Consider the following 14,880-nt stretch of genomic DNA (forward strand, 5'->3'; position numbering starts at 1 on the left):
GAGCGACCAATCGGAGCTCGCGAGGGCGTCCCGCGGAGGCCCCGCCCCCAGGACGCGCAACCCCTCCACCCAGAGCGGTTGGGAGAGCGGGGCGCCCCCAGCAGGACGTGGCGGGCTGGTGCGCTGGGAGGAACCGGGGCGTCGGGCGCGCAGCGTTCTCTGGAGCTCTGCGTGAGGTTAGCTGGTGGAAGGAGATAAAGGTGCATCTGGGCTGATTATAGGCTTTTGCGCAGAGAATTGTTACATGTGGATCGCGTGAACGAAGGGGCTTTACATAGTCACGTGCTTCACTTCCCAGCTCAAGCCCCTAGGCCCATCATGGTTCAGGGACCCGACACCCTTGAGAACTGCACTAGGGCAGCCTGGCCGAGTGTCTGGGGACTTGCAGAACATCTTACGCTGTTCCACGTGTCTGAGAAAGGGGAAATAGTGCTGCTTACCCACTTGGTATCATAGATGGGTAATCGAGGCCCGGAAAGTAGAAGTCATTGGGGCATTTGGTGGCAGACCAAGGATCAGAACCTGCACTTAGAGTGCCCGTTTCCATACCTCAGGAATCTTCCTTGATTCTGGAAAGGAAATGTCATATATTTTTAGGCACAAGTATTAGTGAACCTCCAAATTCAAGAAGGAAAAGGAGTTTAAAGCATTGATATGTTACTTCTTTAACACAGCCGAATGTGTATAATGCGCCCGCAACATTTCTGTGCCTTAGGACTTGTTGACTCCTCGGTGAACTCAGTGAAATTGGTCTGCTTTCAGAATTTCCTTTCAGATTAATGGATACAGAGCATCGCCGTCATGTGCCTGTGATACCGATTCCAGTTTAAAAAGGAGGATCCTAGACACGGAGCCAAATATATTTGCATGAACGGAGAGTTTTAAAAAAAAATTTTTTTTTTAATTTATTTATTCACGGGAGACAACAGAGAGAATGGCAGAGACAGGCAGAGGGAGAAGCAGGCTCCCAATCGGGAGCCCAATGCGGGACTCGATCCCAACACCCCAGAATCAGGACCTGAGCCAAAGGCGTCTAGACACCCAAACGCTAAGCCACCCAGTTCCTTTTTTTGCAACAGTTTGCTCAGGGTTTGCACAGCTCCAGAGGGGGTTTGGAAATGTTTGTGTTCTTCCCTGGTGGGGGCAGGGGTGCAGAAAAAATGTGCTATCTGGGTAACAAAAATCAGGAGGGAAATCTTGGAAAGGAAGGAGAGGGGAGGACTCTGCCGTCATACTTTCCAAAGGGATGTTGCCATAAAAATGTTTCCAGGTTAATCTAAGGTGAGAACACAGGAGCATTTTGAAAATATCGGAGGAAAAGCTGTCATTGGGAGATCTAAATCCAGTGGATCAGCCAAGGCTGGCCAGGCAGAGCAGCTGCGAGAGGTCAGTGACAGCTGCAGGGAGAATGCTGAGCACCTCACCACTTCTCTCTTGGAGACCAGCCCAAGGCCAGCCGGCTTGATCAGATACTCTACCTCTCTGCCTCAGCTGCTCTTCCCCTTTCTCCCAGATACTCCTTGTTGGTAAAATGCCACAAAAGCAATATGGCTGATATAAGAATCAGAATACTGTGCCTTGGAAAAGTGGGTGTAAGGTGGAGAAAGGGAGAAAGAAAGGGAAAAAAAAGGGAGCTTGAAACTGCCTCCTGTCCCAGCCTGACAGGACAGATGTTACACTTACCCTGCACCCACTACCTCATTCACCTCATTCACATTTGGTGGCAAGAGAAACTGACTTGTGCAACAAAACAAGCCCTACCTTAAAACAGCCCTTTTACTAGCTGCAGAGCCATCCTCAATGTTCTGGATTGAGACAGAGATCCTTAAATCATAAATTAGGATCTGCCACTAGATCTCAAATCTTTTTTTTTTTTAAAGATTTATTTTTATTTATTTATGATAGTCACAGAGAGAGAGGCAGAGACACAGGCAGAGGGAGAAGCAGGCTCCATGCACCGGGAGCCAGAAGTGGGATTCGATCCCTGGTCTCCAGGATCGTGCCCTGGGTGAAAGGCAGGCGCTAAACCGCTGCGCCACCCAGGGATCCCTAGATCTCAAATCTTTACCTGGAATCTCAGAAAAGCTCAGGATGGCTTTTCCTGTGGTGAAGGAAACTATTAGCAAAGTGGCTAAACTATTTGTAAATCCGGGACAGCCACCATGATTTTGTAATTCTTTTGTTCCTTATGTTCATGACTTAGGTCATTCTGATCACAGGCATTGTGGTTGCCCCCAACATCCACCCAACTGTGATGCAACATATGGTTTAGGTAAGTTTGCCCCACTTTTAACTCTATGAGTCAGCTCTGATTGTTCTAGGTCAGAGGTTCTCAAAGTATGGTCCATGGACCCCTAGGGGTCCCTGAAGACATTTCAGGGAATCTCTGAAGTCAAAATTCATGATTACCTAAGACATAATTTATCTTTCTCATTGACGGTGCAAGGGTAAATGTGTGCAAAACTACTGGGGCCTTCACAAATCAAAGTGGTGGCACTGAACTGTACTAACATCTTTCACTACCACACTCATGGTTAAAAATTTTTTTTTAATTTAAAAAAATGCAGTCTCACTTAATATTCTTGATGGAACAATAAATATTACTAAGTTAAAATCTCAACCGTCGAGCACATACTTTTTTTAATATTTTATATGACAAAATGGAAAATGCACATAAATCCCTTCTGCCACAAACTAAAGCATGGTGGTTGTCTGAGGGAAAACACTTGCACAGCTGTAAGCTGAACTAGCTGTTTTGAGGTTTTTTTCATGAAACACCATTTTTGCTTGAGGAAGCAACTGACAAATCATGGTTATTTGGTAGATATTTCTACCAAAATCAGTCAATTAAGTGAGCCTGTCTCTTCAGGGAAAACAATGGACTATTTGTTGCCAATGATGAAAAATCCCAGCTTTCAAAAGAAATTTAGAATTCTGGAAGAGTTTTATCACAATGAGACAGCTTCTCAATATTTAAGGACTTTTCTGATGGGACTGATGGTGATGTTAATAAATATGATTTGGGGATAATGGATCATGTATGATGTGCCAACATTTGGAAGACCTGCATTTACTCCATGAATCAAGGTTTTCCAGATGGCTAATGCATGATGTTACAAAATCACACATGAGTTAAAGGTGAATTTTAAATGTGAGGCAGACAATGGATTTTAATTTAACAGTATGAAAAATGTATAGATAAGGTTTCAGATTCTACTGTGCAACAAACCTTTAAGAAATGACCTCTTGTAGAGTTTTGGTATAGTACCAAAAAAGAATATCCACAATTATCTTTAAAAGCTGTTACACTACTCCTCCCTTTTCCAATTACATATGGATGTAAAGCATATTTTTTTCCTGTACTTTAACCAAAACGATTTGCAACAGATTGAATACAGAAGCAGATATGAAAATCCAGCTGTCTTCTATTAAACCAGACCTAAAGAGACTTGCAAATTAAAAAAATAAAGGGAGGGATCCCTGGGTGGCGCAGTGGTTTGGCGCTTGCCTTTGGCCTGGGGCGCGATCCTGGAGACCCGGGATCGAATCCCACGTCGGGCTCCCGGTGCATGGAGCCTGCTTCTCCCTCTGCCTGTGTCTCTGCCTCTCTCTCTGTGACTATCATAAATAAATAAAAATTAAAAAAAAATAAATAAAAATAAAAAAATAAAGGGAAAAAAAGCCATTCTTCTCACCATCTTTTTGTTCTGGAAAACATAGCTATACTGCGGGGGGGGGGGGTTAATACCTTTTAAAACATAGTTATTTTTTAATTACTTGTTATAACATGTGATTTTATTATTTTTATAAATTATTTTATTAATCTTAATAAATTTAACTTCTAATTTGGCAAAAAGCAATAGATGAAACCTCCATTAAAAAGATACTTTGGAAAAAAAAATACTTTGGGATCTTCAGTAATTTTTAAGAGTGTAAAGGGCCCTAAGACCAGAGCTTGAGACCTGCTGGTCTAAGCCACCCAGAGTCATCCCATCTTCCTTGCCACTAGGATTGATTCATGAGCAGCATTAGGAACCAGACTGATCTGGTCAGAGGAAATCTCAGATTTATGGGATGGTGAGAGAGAGATGCTCTCATCTTCAGCTACACAGGAGTCAGGCAGTAAGTAGCCTCAGAAGTTGCTGAAGAAGCAGTCACTTTAGACTACAAGAACTTACTTTAGAAGAGAATAAGGCTGAGTGAAGCAGAGAGAAATGTTAGAAAGAAAGCATTCCCTTTATGACATTTTTGAGCCACTAGATCACACCAGCCCTGCAGCTCATCCTACCTCTATAAACTCCAGTTTTCTGAGCCAGTGAGGTCTACTGTGGGTTAAACTAGCCAACTTCAGGTGCTCCCTTGATGTTCTGTGTCTATTTTTTTGTGAATATTTTTACATACATAGGGGCTGAAGGCCTCAGGATAGTATACTTTCTAGGGTTTATTCATTTAGTTTTTTTCATCATATCATGGACTTATGCTAACTTATGTTAGCCTCTGAAGTGAAGCTGGAAGGCACAGCAGGAACTGGGAGGAAGGGGACCTGGCACAGACAAGTGAGATCAAAAGCACCAATAATATTTTTGAGAACAGTAAGGAGCAGTGGCATATGATCTGGAATAACAAAGTTATAGCAGATTTTTATTTTCTTTGCTTTTAGGTATTTCTCATATTGGACAACATTAGCATGCACTGCTCTCTTAAGAAAAAAAGAGAACTATATTATTATTTTTTTAATAGCCCTTCAAAAGAGCACAGGCTTAGAGGGCAGACTGGCATCAAGAATAGCAAGAAATGTCTTGGGCTAAAATTGCTAGCAGGGAAGAAAGATCTGTAAGGGATGCAGATAGGCCTAGAAAACAAACTTCCTTTCATTTACAGCTTTGCCAAGAGCCAACCTCAAAGATTCAAGAGGATGAGCAAGAATCCCCAAGGGTTAAGGAATCATTAATTATGTCTCCATCAAAGTGGCTGGAATATTTGCAATTGAGAGAGAGAGAGACCAATGTGATGATTAGATCAACACTAGAAAAAGCTTGAGATATCACATTAAGTGAAATCAAAAAAGGGGATACAGATGAGATGCAAACTTCTACTATGTGACCAAAATGAGAAAAGAACTTGGAAAAAGAAAACAGTTGTGGTATTAGGGTGGTAGGATCATGAGTAATCTTTTTTTTTTTCCTTTGTGAGAGATGTCCTTTCATGTTGTTATAATGTTGTTTTTTTACAATAAATAAAACTGAAGGGAGTCATTGGTTCCAATTACTGAGGTCTCAGAGGCTTTTCCAGATGGCCTGTTTCTTTTCGCCTGCCAAATGGCTCTCATCTGACACCAAGACAGAAGCTGTGCCTTCCCTAGGGCCTGGCATCTCCGAAGCTGTTAGGGGTGATGCTGTGTGACTATTTTGTAGGCGGCCAGAAGGAAAGGATGGTAGAGCAGTGGTAGGGGCCAAGAGGAGCCTGTGTGGAAGGCGGGTGGCGGGGGGCTGTGGGGGGCAACCATCCCTCACCCTCTACCATCGTCTTGCTGTCGGGTTTCCCACCCAGGTATCATCTGTGTATTTTTCTCCTGGCGAGTTTCACCTTCTGCTGGACTCCCACCCTCATCCTCCCGAGTGCTGTCCCTCCCTCCCTTCCTCAGTCCCCAGGGGCTGGAGCACAGCTGCAGCCGACAGAACACAGAAGGACTGCTGCCCTAAAGCACAAAGGAAATCAATCCCCAGAGGTTTTTCTAGGAATGCTTCCTGTGAGCGATCGCGGGAAAAGCAGGAGTAAAATGAAGGAAACATCAGAGGAAGGCGGTCTGTTGACAGAGGGCCGGTTGGGTTGAGGAAACAGTTTGGCACAGACTCAATTCTTTTAGCCCTTGTGCGCCACCTTTCCAGGCGCTTCTGCAGCCTCTTGTTCCATCCTTCCTTCATGCATCTATTTATTCATCACACGAACATTTGCCAAGAGCCTATCCTGTGCCAGGTATGACACTAAATGCTTTACAAAAACGATTTCATCTTATCTTCACAACATCCCTTTGTGGCGGGGTCTTCTCATGCTCATATCTTCCCTAAGAGAAGGTCTAGAGGCTTTGGAGAAACTCAGGGATATGAGATAAACTGCCAAAGGTCACATGGCTGGGAAGTAGCAAAGTCAGGATTGGAACTCAGGGCTGTCAGACACCAGAGTTCACCTAAGGCACAGTCCTTTTTCGAAAGGTTAGATAGTCTAACTGAAGAGAAAGACACCTTTAAAAAAAAAAGATTTTATTTATTTATTCATGAGAGACACACACAGAGAGAGAGGCAGAGACACAGGCAGAGGGAGAAGCAGGCTCCATGCAGGGAGCCCAATGCCAGACTTGATCCCAGGACCCTGGGTCCACGCCCTGAGCTGAAGGCAGATGCTCAACCGCTCACTCAACCGCTGAGACAGGCATCCCAAGAGAAAGACACTTTAAGACAAATGAACAAGCAAAACCAGTAGCACAGTGAGCTACAACAGAGGGACTATTCACAAGAAGTCAGGAGAGCATGGCGTGGAGGTGGGGGTGGGAGTAGAGGCAAGGCTGGAACTGCCTTAGGGCTGCTCAAGGACAATTGAATCTGGCTGTGAAGGGTAGGTAAGGTGGGTATATTGGTAGGTATATGAGTTTGGGGCTGAATTAGTTTGCTATTGCTGCGTAAAAAATCACCACACATTTAGCAGATTAAAACAGTACACATTTACTGTCTCACAGTTTAAGTCCAGGTCCAGTGTAACCGAATTCTCCGCCCAGTGTCTCATGTGATAGAAATCAAAGTATTAGCCAGGACTGCAGTTCTCAAGTGAGCTCAGGGTGCTCACTCAAGCTCACCAGGTTTCGGCAGAATTTATTTCCTTACCGTTACAGGGCTGAAGTCCTGGGGGGAATTTTTTTGCAAACTGTTGGCCAAGGACCACCCTCTGCTCCTAGAGGCTGCCCAAGGGTTCTTGCCATGTGGCCCCATAGAAAGTTCACAACATAGATGTTTGCTTTCTTCCAGGCCAGCTAGAGCCCACAGCTATATGGTTTTTCTTCTACTACCAATTGGACAAAACTATCTGCTTAAGACTTTTTTTTTAATCTATTCATTTGAGAGAGAGAGAGAGAGAGCGCTAGAGCACAAAAGGGGAGAAGGGCAGAGGGAGAGGGAGTGGACTCCTTGCTGAGCAGGGAAGCCAGAAGGCCACTCAGGGCTTGACCCCAGGACTCTAAGATCATGACCTAAGCCAAAGGCCGCTTAACCACAGAGCCATCCAGGCACCCCCAAAACTTTCTGCTTTTAAAAATCTTGTGTGTGGGACGCCTGGCTGGCTCAGGGTTTGAGCATCTGCCTTTGGCTCAGGGCGTGACCCCGGGGTCCCAGGACCCAGTCCCACATCAGGATCCCTGCATGGAGCCTGCTTCTCCCTCTGCCTGTCTCTGCCTCTTTCTGCGTCTCTCATGAATAAATAAATAAAATATTTTTAATAAATAAATAAATAAATAAAATCTTGTGTGATTAAGTCAGACTCACACCCAGATAATACCCTTATTTTAAGATCAGCTGATTTAGGACATGGTTATATCTGCAAAATCTCTTCACAGCAACCTTAGATCAGCATTCAGCCGAATAACTAGGAGAAAGTGTGCATCCACCAGAGCCTAGAGATTTGGGGAACCATCTTAGAATTCTGCCTACCACAGTAAGATTTAGCAAATGATGAAGATGAAGATCAATCTAGGAAGAGGATATACAGGGTGAGCAAGAATTCTGAGAAACTGCTGGGAAAGAATAGAAAAGTGAGTGCCATGTTTCCAACAACGTGAAAGAAGAGATTCTGGAGAAATCTGCCAAGTCAAAAATCCCTAAGATGCTGGGGAAACTATTAAATGCCTGTTTTTACAGCAAGGCTGAGCTGGCAGGATGGAAGGAAATCCCTCAGAGGCAGAAACTATGAGGAAGTACAAACCCAGAGAAGTGAGCAAGAGCCAGACTTTGCCTTGGAGCCCCTGTTAATTCTGGCCAAATGGGCTACGCGACAAAGTTAGACTGAAGCAGGATGTGAGAGGAGATTGGAAATCCTTATGAATGCCCAGAACCTTCAAAAGATAGAAATCTTAGCAAATGTTGTCAGATCTTGCTCCCCAAGGGAAACAATGGCATACATGCCATAGATCATCACTTGCCTTAAGATACCCAATTTTAGTTCAGAATGGAACCAAAAGAAAAAAGTTTCCCCTTAGAATTTCTAATCAAAAAGTCTATCCTTATGCAAGTTTGGAGCTGAAATTCATACTACCTTAATGATCAAAAACCTTTTAAAATGATAATAGGCTGATAGTTCTCTTTGGCACCTCTAAGCAGCAAAACACCTCTATCTTAGACCTGAGCCTAAGCCTAAGCCTAAGACAATTCCCACCAAGTTCCAAGGAATTTGAGTTTGCATTTTGTGTATGGTTTCTAATGCATTCTTTCTTTGTCTCTTTCATTGAGTTCTTCAGTTCCAGAAATTCTGTTTGATTCTTTTTTCATAATTTCAATCTGTTTGGTAAAGAACTCCTTCTATTCATTAATTTTATTCCTGAGTTTGTTGAATTACCTCTCTGAGTTATCTTATAGTTCACTGAATTTCTTCAAATTAGCTATTTTGAATTCTTTAGCAGTTAGATTGCAACATTCCAAGCCTTTGAGTTCAGTTGCTGGAGAATTATCAGTTTCTTTTTGTGATACCATATTATGGTGATTTTTCAGTATTTGATGAATGAAATGAATTTACAGTTTAAAATACCACAATACATGTGGAAACAAGCCACTATCCATAAGTCAGCAGAAAAAATAAAATGAGGACTCGGACCCACAAAACTTATAGAGAGTAGAATTTGAAGACTTAAAATACCAAATAAGTTTGTTCAATGTTTACAGAAAGTATGACTAAGAAATAGAAGAAGCAGGAAAGGATTGATAGTAACTCAGTAAACAGGTTACAAAATAGAAGAGAGGTAAAGATATAATGAGTGAATTGATAGATAAAAAGAAATTATGCAAAATGCAGCACCAAGAGAAAAAAGTTATAGAAAAAAATAAATAAGATTAAGAGACTAGAGGATAGAATGATAAGTCAAAGTTCTTTTTTTTTTTTTTTAATTTTTTTTTTTTTATTTATTTATGATAGTCACACAGAGAGAAAGAGAGGCAGAGACATAGGCAGAGGGAGAAGCAGGCTCCATGCACCGGGAGCCCGACGTGGGATTCGATCCCGGGTCTCCAGGATCGCGCCCTGAGCCAAAGGCAGGCGCCAAACCGCTGCGCCACCCAGGGATCCCAATAAGTCAAAGTTCTAACAGGGACCTAATCAGATTTCCAGAAAGAAAAAAAAAATAGGAGGTAGTATAGACACAACCACTGAAGAAATAATGACTTCTAAAAATTCCTGAATTGGTGAAAAACACAGTGCTCAAGTTCAGGAACCCCAAAAAATCATAAGCAGGAAAATTGACAGGAATCTGAGACACATTACAGTGAAATTGCAGAACACTGGAGACAAAAAGAAAATCTTAAGTAATCAGAGAGAAAAGATAGATTCTTTACAGAGAAATGGCAATTATGCTGAAAGTTGCCATAAGAGGGGAATAAAATTTGCAAATTCTGGGAGAGAGTAACTTCACTTAGAAATATATAAATAAGGAAGTTGGGGTGCCTGGATGGCTCAGTTGAGCATTCAACTCTTGATTTTGGCTCAGCTTATGATCTCAGTGTTCTGGAATTGAGCCCTGCACCCCCAGTCTGCCTCTGCACCCAGCCAGGAGTCTGCTTGGGATTCTTTCTCCCTCTTCCTCCCTATCACCTCATGCTCACTTGTGCCCATGTGTGCTCTCTCTCTCTCTCTAAAATAAATACATCTTTATAAATAAATAAAAAATAAACAAACAAACAAATAAGCAAGCAAGCCATCTTGCAAGATCAAGGGCAAAATAAAAGCATTTTCTGACAACAAAAATTGATGGATGGACATACCCTAAGTAATGGAACTTCTAAGAAATATACGTTAGAGAGAAGGAAAGTGATCTTGGAAGGTCTGAGATGCCAGAAGTAGACTATAAATCAAAGGCACAAGTGAAAGAGTTAACAAGTGAAACTTGGTTCTGAGAAAACAACCAGCTGAATGCATAACACCATGAAAATCATTCATGAGCACCTGAAGATTGGGAAAAAAAAACACGTGTAAGGGAGCAATGGGAAATTAGATTGGGACCAGAATTTGAAAGGTTTACCAGCCAAAGGTGTTTGGACTTTATCCTCCTGGCAGAAGGAAGATATTGAGTTTTTTTTTAATTAAAAAAGGATAAGATGGGATGTCTGGAGTAGGATCAAGCAGGTGGCACCAGTGAGGTAAGGAGGCTGGGTTTGAGATAATAGTGGTGGCCTTATCTTCTCTGAACATGCCACAGGATACAGCACATTGCCTGGCTTTCAGAGGGTGGGGCAGACAAACTGGCGAGAAATTAGCTCCCTTCTTCTCCCTCCTCCAAGTCTCTCATTCTTGAAGAACTGGAGAAATTGTTTTCTCCTTTCACCCTCTCAAGATTGCAGTATCCTAGGGATTTGGGTTTCCCTTGCCCAGCCTCTAGTAGATGGCCTCCTAAAGAAGCTGACACCTATGCCAAATTCCCCTAAAATGCCCTAGAAGGTGAAGAACCTTCTATAGCAATGCCTGAAGATGGCCAGGTACTGACCACTAAATGCCACAGCTGGGCAGGAAGCTGGAGGTCCTATGGTCAAGACCAATGCTGGCCTGTGTGTGATGAGGGCATCTCTGTGGGCTCTGGAGCAGTGGATGTCCAGAACCAGACATAGAGGTAAATGGTAACAATGAGGGAGAAGGCCCCCGACCTATTTTCCTGGTACTGTATATGGTCTAGAGTTTTTCTACCATCATCTGGGGGGAGGAGGGAAACTACAAAGGTGAGTAATGTCAGTCCTCTGGTCAACCAGGCATAGCAAGATTTAGGAAACAATTGGAACTATTGTGCCAATCCCATGGGCATCTGTGAAATGTTTGTAGATGGAAGGAGCTCTACCAAGAATGGAAATTGAAGGGAGGTGGGAGAAGAGTGTTGGTAGAAATGGGAGAAGTGACCAAGCCTTGGATCACCAGAAACATGTCACCATCTCTGCTAATCCCAGAGGAGCACTCATCCTTTGTGACTATTTTCCTAGAGTCAACAAGGAAAAATCTTAGCTTTTCCATTTTATATACATTTAAAATAATATTTTTAATGAAGTGCAAAAGACCTACCAAAAAGTTCCAGAACCCTAAATGCATAGCTCAATAAATTATCTCTAAATGAACATACCATGTTGAAAACACATCAAGAAACAAAACATTGACCATCTTCCCAAAGCCTGCCCTGTGGCTCCATCTGGTCACCACCCTCACCTTCCTCCTATGATGGTAGCTACTCTTCTGACTACCACTCCTTAGTTTTATTTAGCCTGTTTTCAAACTTTACATAAAAGAAATCCTACGGTGTGGACTCTTTGTGTCTGGTTCCTTTAGCTCACATTGCATTTGGGAGTTTCATATGTTGCTGCATGTAGCTTCAATTTGTACATTTTCATTATTGCATAATATGGACATACCACAATTTTAAAAATCCCCTTGATGGACATTTGGGTTGTTTTTCAAGTTGGAGACTCTAACAAACAGGACTGCTGTGAATGTTCTTGCTCATGTCTGTTGGTGGCTTTGGCTTTTTGTGTTTTTTTTTTTAAGCTCCAAGAAGGGGAAGAGCAATCTTAAGAAAGTAGTGGAATGATGGGGAGTCTTGTAGTTTTCTCACCATAATTACTCATGATTATAACATTTTACTGAACTAAAATGATTTGAAAATGCCCCATGACCGTTCCCAGCATTTTCCCTGCACTCAGTATAGCTACATGTAGACACTTAAAACCTCAAAAAAAAAAAAAAAAGTCAGAAGTAAAAGCAATCCTCTCTATCACCCAGCCCAGAATTTCCCAGACTTCAGTTTTACAAAGGCCATATTGTGATTTTTGCCATATTCTTGTACCACCCAGACTATCATTTAATATTTTTCTTTCAGCTGTTGAACTTTTAACATTTGAAGACCCAATCCAGGTCAAGATCTCAGAGTTCTCTGCTCATTTGGGAGTCTGCTTGTCCTTCTCCCTCTGCCTCTCTGCCCCTCCCCCTACTTGTGTTCTCTGTCTCTTTCAAATAACTAAATTTAATTAAAGCTAAAAAAATAAAAATCCACCTTGCCTTTGTCTGTGTCTAGCTGAGAGGCACAGAGGGGTAGCTAGAGGTCAGAGTATGTCTCTCTACCCCAGATGGCAGTTGGTTCCATTCTCTATCAAAGGCTGTGGGGCTGGTCAGGAAGCCCCCTCTCACAGTAACTAGTTTTATTGCCTTGCCTCTCCAGATGTTGTAAGTCCCTGGCATTTTATCCTTTCTTGGTTCCCTTTTATGCCCATCTCTTTATAAACAATCCCTACTAAGCCTTCTTCAACTTCCCCTTTCATGGGGCCATCTGTTTCCTGCTAGGAGAGATGTGATACTAAACACTGCCAATGGTATGCATGCATGCCTTGTTCTGTGTAGGTGCTAGCTGAGACCCAAGAGGGAATTCACTTATCCAAGGTTCCCCTACTGTGAGTGCCAGAGCTAGGAATGGTCTCCCTGGTGCATTTCTCAAGATGGATGCTATTCCTCAGGGGAGAACCTGGCCAGTTCTGATAATAGTGTCCGAGAGTTCAATATTGCAAGTCCTCTTTCTAATCCTCTCTCTTACCCTCTCTTCCATGTCCTAATCTTTTTTTTTAACTGGGCCCCAGATCTACCTGGATCTCAGCTTGCTTATTTCTGCCCTCCCCCAAACCTAATACTGACATATTGTATACATCAGCCCCTGTAGAGCCCGTACCTTTATTCAGACACCCTTGCACTTCCTTTGATCATGAATCCTTCCCAGGAAAGGCCCAAAGTCCTGGCCAGACATCTCTTCCTCTATGAGCCTGCTCTGTAAACTTCTCTCCTTTGTCCAGAAATAATCATTGCCTTCTCTGTTCTCCCATAGCCCTACTTTAGCATTGGCCCAATTGGTAACAAGTTGTGTGTGTTTCCTCAACTACACTGTGATCCCTTCTCTGAATGATCATGCTGAACCTCTTTGTATGATCAGCACCCACCCTTAAGCCTGACTCAAACCCTTCACAATGCTATGTTGAACTAAATTGCATTAATTAGACCAATAAGAACATTAAAACACAAAAGATGTTCTAAGGGGTCACAGATGAATTCCTAGCCTACTAATTTTTAACAATTATTTATTTTAAGGTAGTATGTTAGAGACATGGTCTGAGTTGAGGGTGGGGTCAGGGCTGCTTCTTCCCAACCTTCTTCTTCCCCTGCTAGAAAAGAGTGAGGGAGTGATCATCTAGTTTCATTATGGGTCATGATTCCTCCAGCTGAGATCCTTAGATGAGCCACATTGGAGCTCTACAACTGCTGAGTGAGTGTGCATGCCCTGTATTCATGAAAAGGAATGGAAGGGAGGACTTCAGAGTGCTTTTTGAATTTCTGAAGAAGCCCAGCTCCAAAGAGCACTTTGGCTTTGAACATAAAGGAGGTCTTGATGATATCCATGTCTGAGGTTGGGTTAAACCCCCTGTGAATTATAAATTGTCAGTTCTCCTGAATTTTTCCTCTGTGAATAGATCTCCCATGGGGGCTTTGGGGAAGGCTAACTTTGGCCTCAAGGGGCAGCTTATCTGGGATCTAGGCATTCGAATGCAGAGTGATGACCATGTCCTTTTTCTTTCAGACATAGTTCCTGTGAGCATCTGTCTGGCGCCTGGGCTTGGGAGTTAAGTCTGTTGTAGAGAATATCTAGTCACTATACCAAGAAGGGCCTCCATGTTTACTGCTGACCATGAGCTCATCCACAGGTAAGTCAATTCCCAGCTCTGAGCACCTCAGGGACCTTGGACTGTGACCTAGGGTGGCCACATGCTGTCAGAACAAGGTGCTCCAAAAATGCCGAGCTCTTAACCCAACGATCATACCTCTTGGGAAATCTAGAGGTTGTACTGATAGTAGGGCTGGCTCTCCAGGGCAGGATCCCCCAGGGAAGCAAAGAATTAGGATGGGGCACTTTGTTTGGGATTGATGGGTGGCCTGGGGCTTATTGTCCAGTATTCTCTCCTCCTCTTTGCTCTGTCTCACCCAGAGCTGTGGGAAGAGGCCTTGACAATGGGTAGAATTAAGGGGACCCTGACTGTGGCCTCAACCCTAGCCAGTGGTGGTATACACAAAGGAGCTCCCCGACTCTTGTTCTCTCTCAAGTCCTCTGGATACCCTCCCCACTGCACATTATCTTGGAATACTGCCCCACACCTGGCCCATCACAGCCCCCTCCCCACCATGTACACCGAGGAAAGGGCCCCAAACTGGATTTTAGGAGCCCTGGGTGCAAGTGTCACTTCTGCCAACAACTGCCTGTGTATTCTTGGGCAAGTCCCTTACCCTCTCTGGGTCTTGATTCCCTCAGCTGTAAGAGGGGGATCATCATCCTGTAAGGCCCTAAGTATTACTTTGAGGATCAAGACAATGAGTGTAAAAGTCTTTAATTTACTCAGAAGTGTGATTCGCGTTTATTATTATTTATCCTGGAAACTCTTCTTTCCTTGGGGCCCTGTGAAGTGAACCAAAGTGTGAATGGTTAGTAATGAACTTTTAGTTTCTCTTCCCAGACAATTATTTGCACTTGTAACCAAGATATTCCATGCCTGCATTCAGAGAAAAGAGTAAGGAATGAAACCTAGGTACGCAGGCATGCTGAGGGAGGGCGTCTTCTAAGTA

General features: G+C 43.1%; 1 protein-coding gene across 1 annotated transcript in view; it reads left to right on the forward strand.

Annotated features, from left to right (window-relative positions):
* Positions 1-13,884: 13,884 nt before the first annotated feature.
* Positions 13,885-14,880, forward strand: part of LOC112916667 (uncharacterized) — a 50,874-nt gene continuing 49,878 nt past the window's right edge. The window contains exon 1 of the transcript XR_012003133.1: positions 13,885-13,967. The gene's annotated coding sequence lies outside the window, so the exon portion shown is untranslated. The remainder of the gene's footprint in view (positions 13,968-14,880) is intronic.

This window comes from Vulpes vulpes, chromosome 8, assembly GCF_048418805.1.
Source record: "Vulpes vulpes isolate BD-2025 chromosome 8, VulVul3, whole genome shotgun sequence".
Lineage (NCBI taxonomy): Eukaryota > Metazoa > Chordata > Mammalia > Carnivora > Canidae > Vulpes > Vulpes vulpes.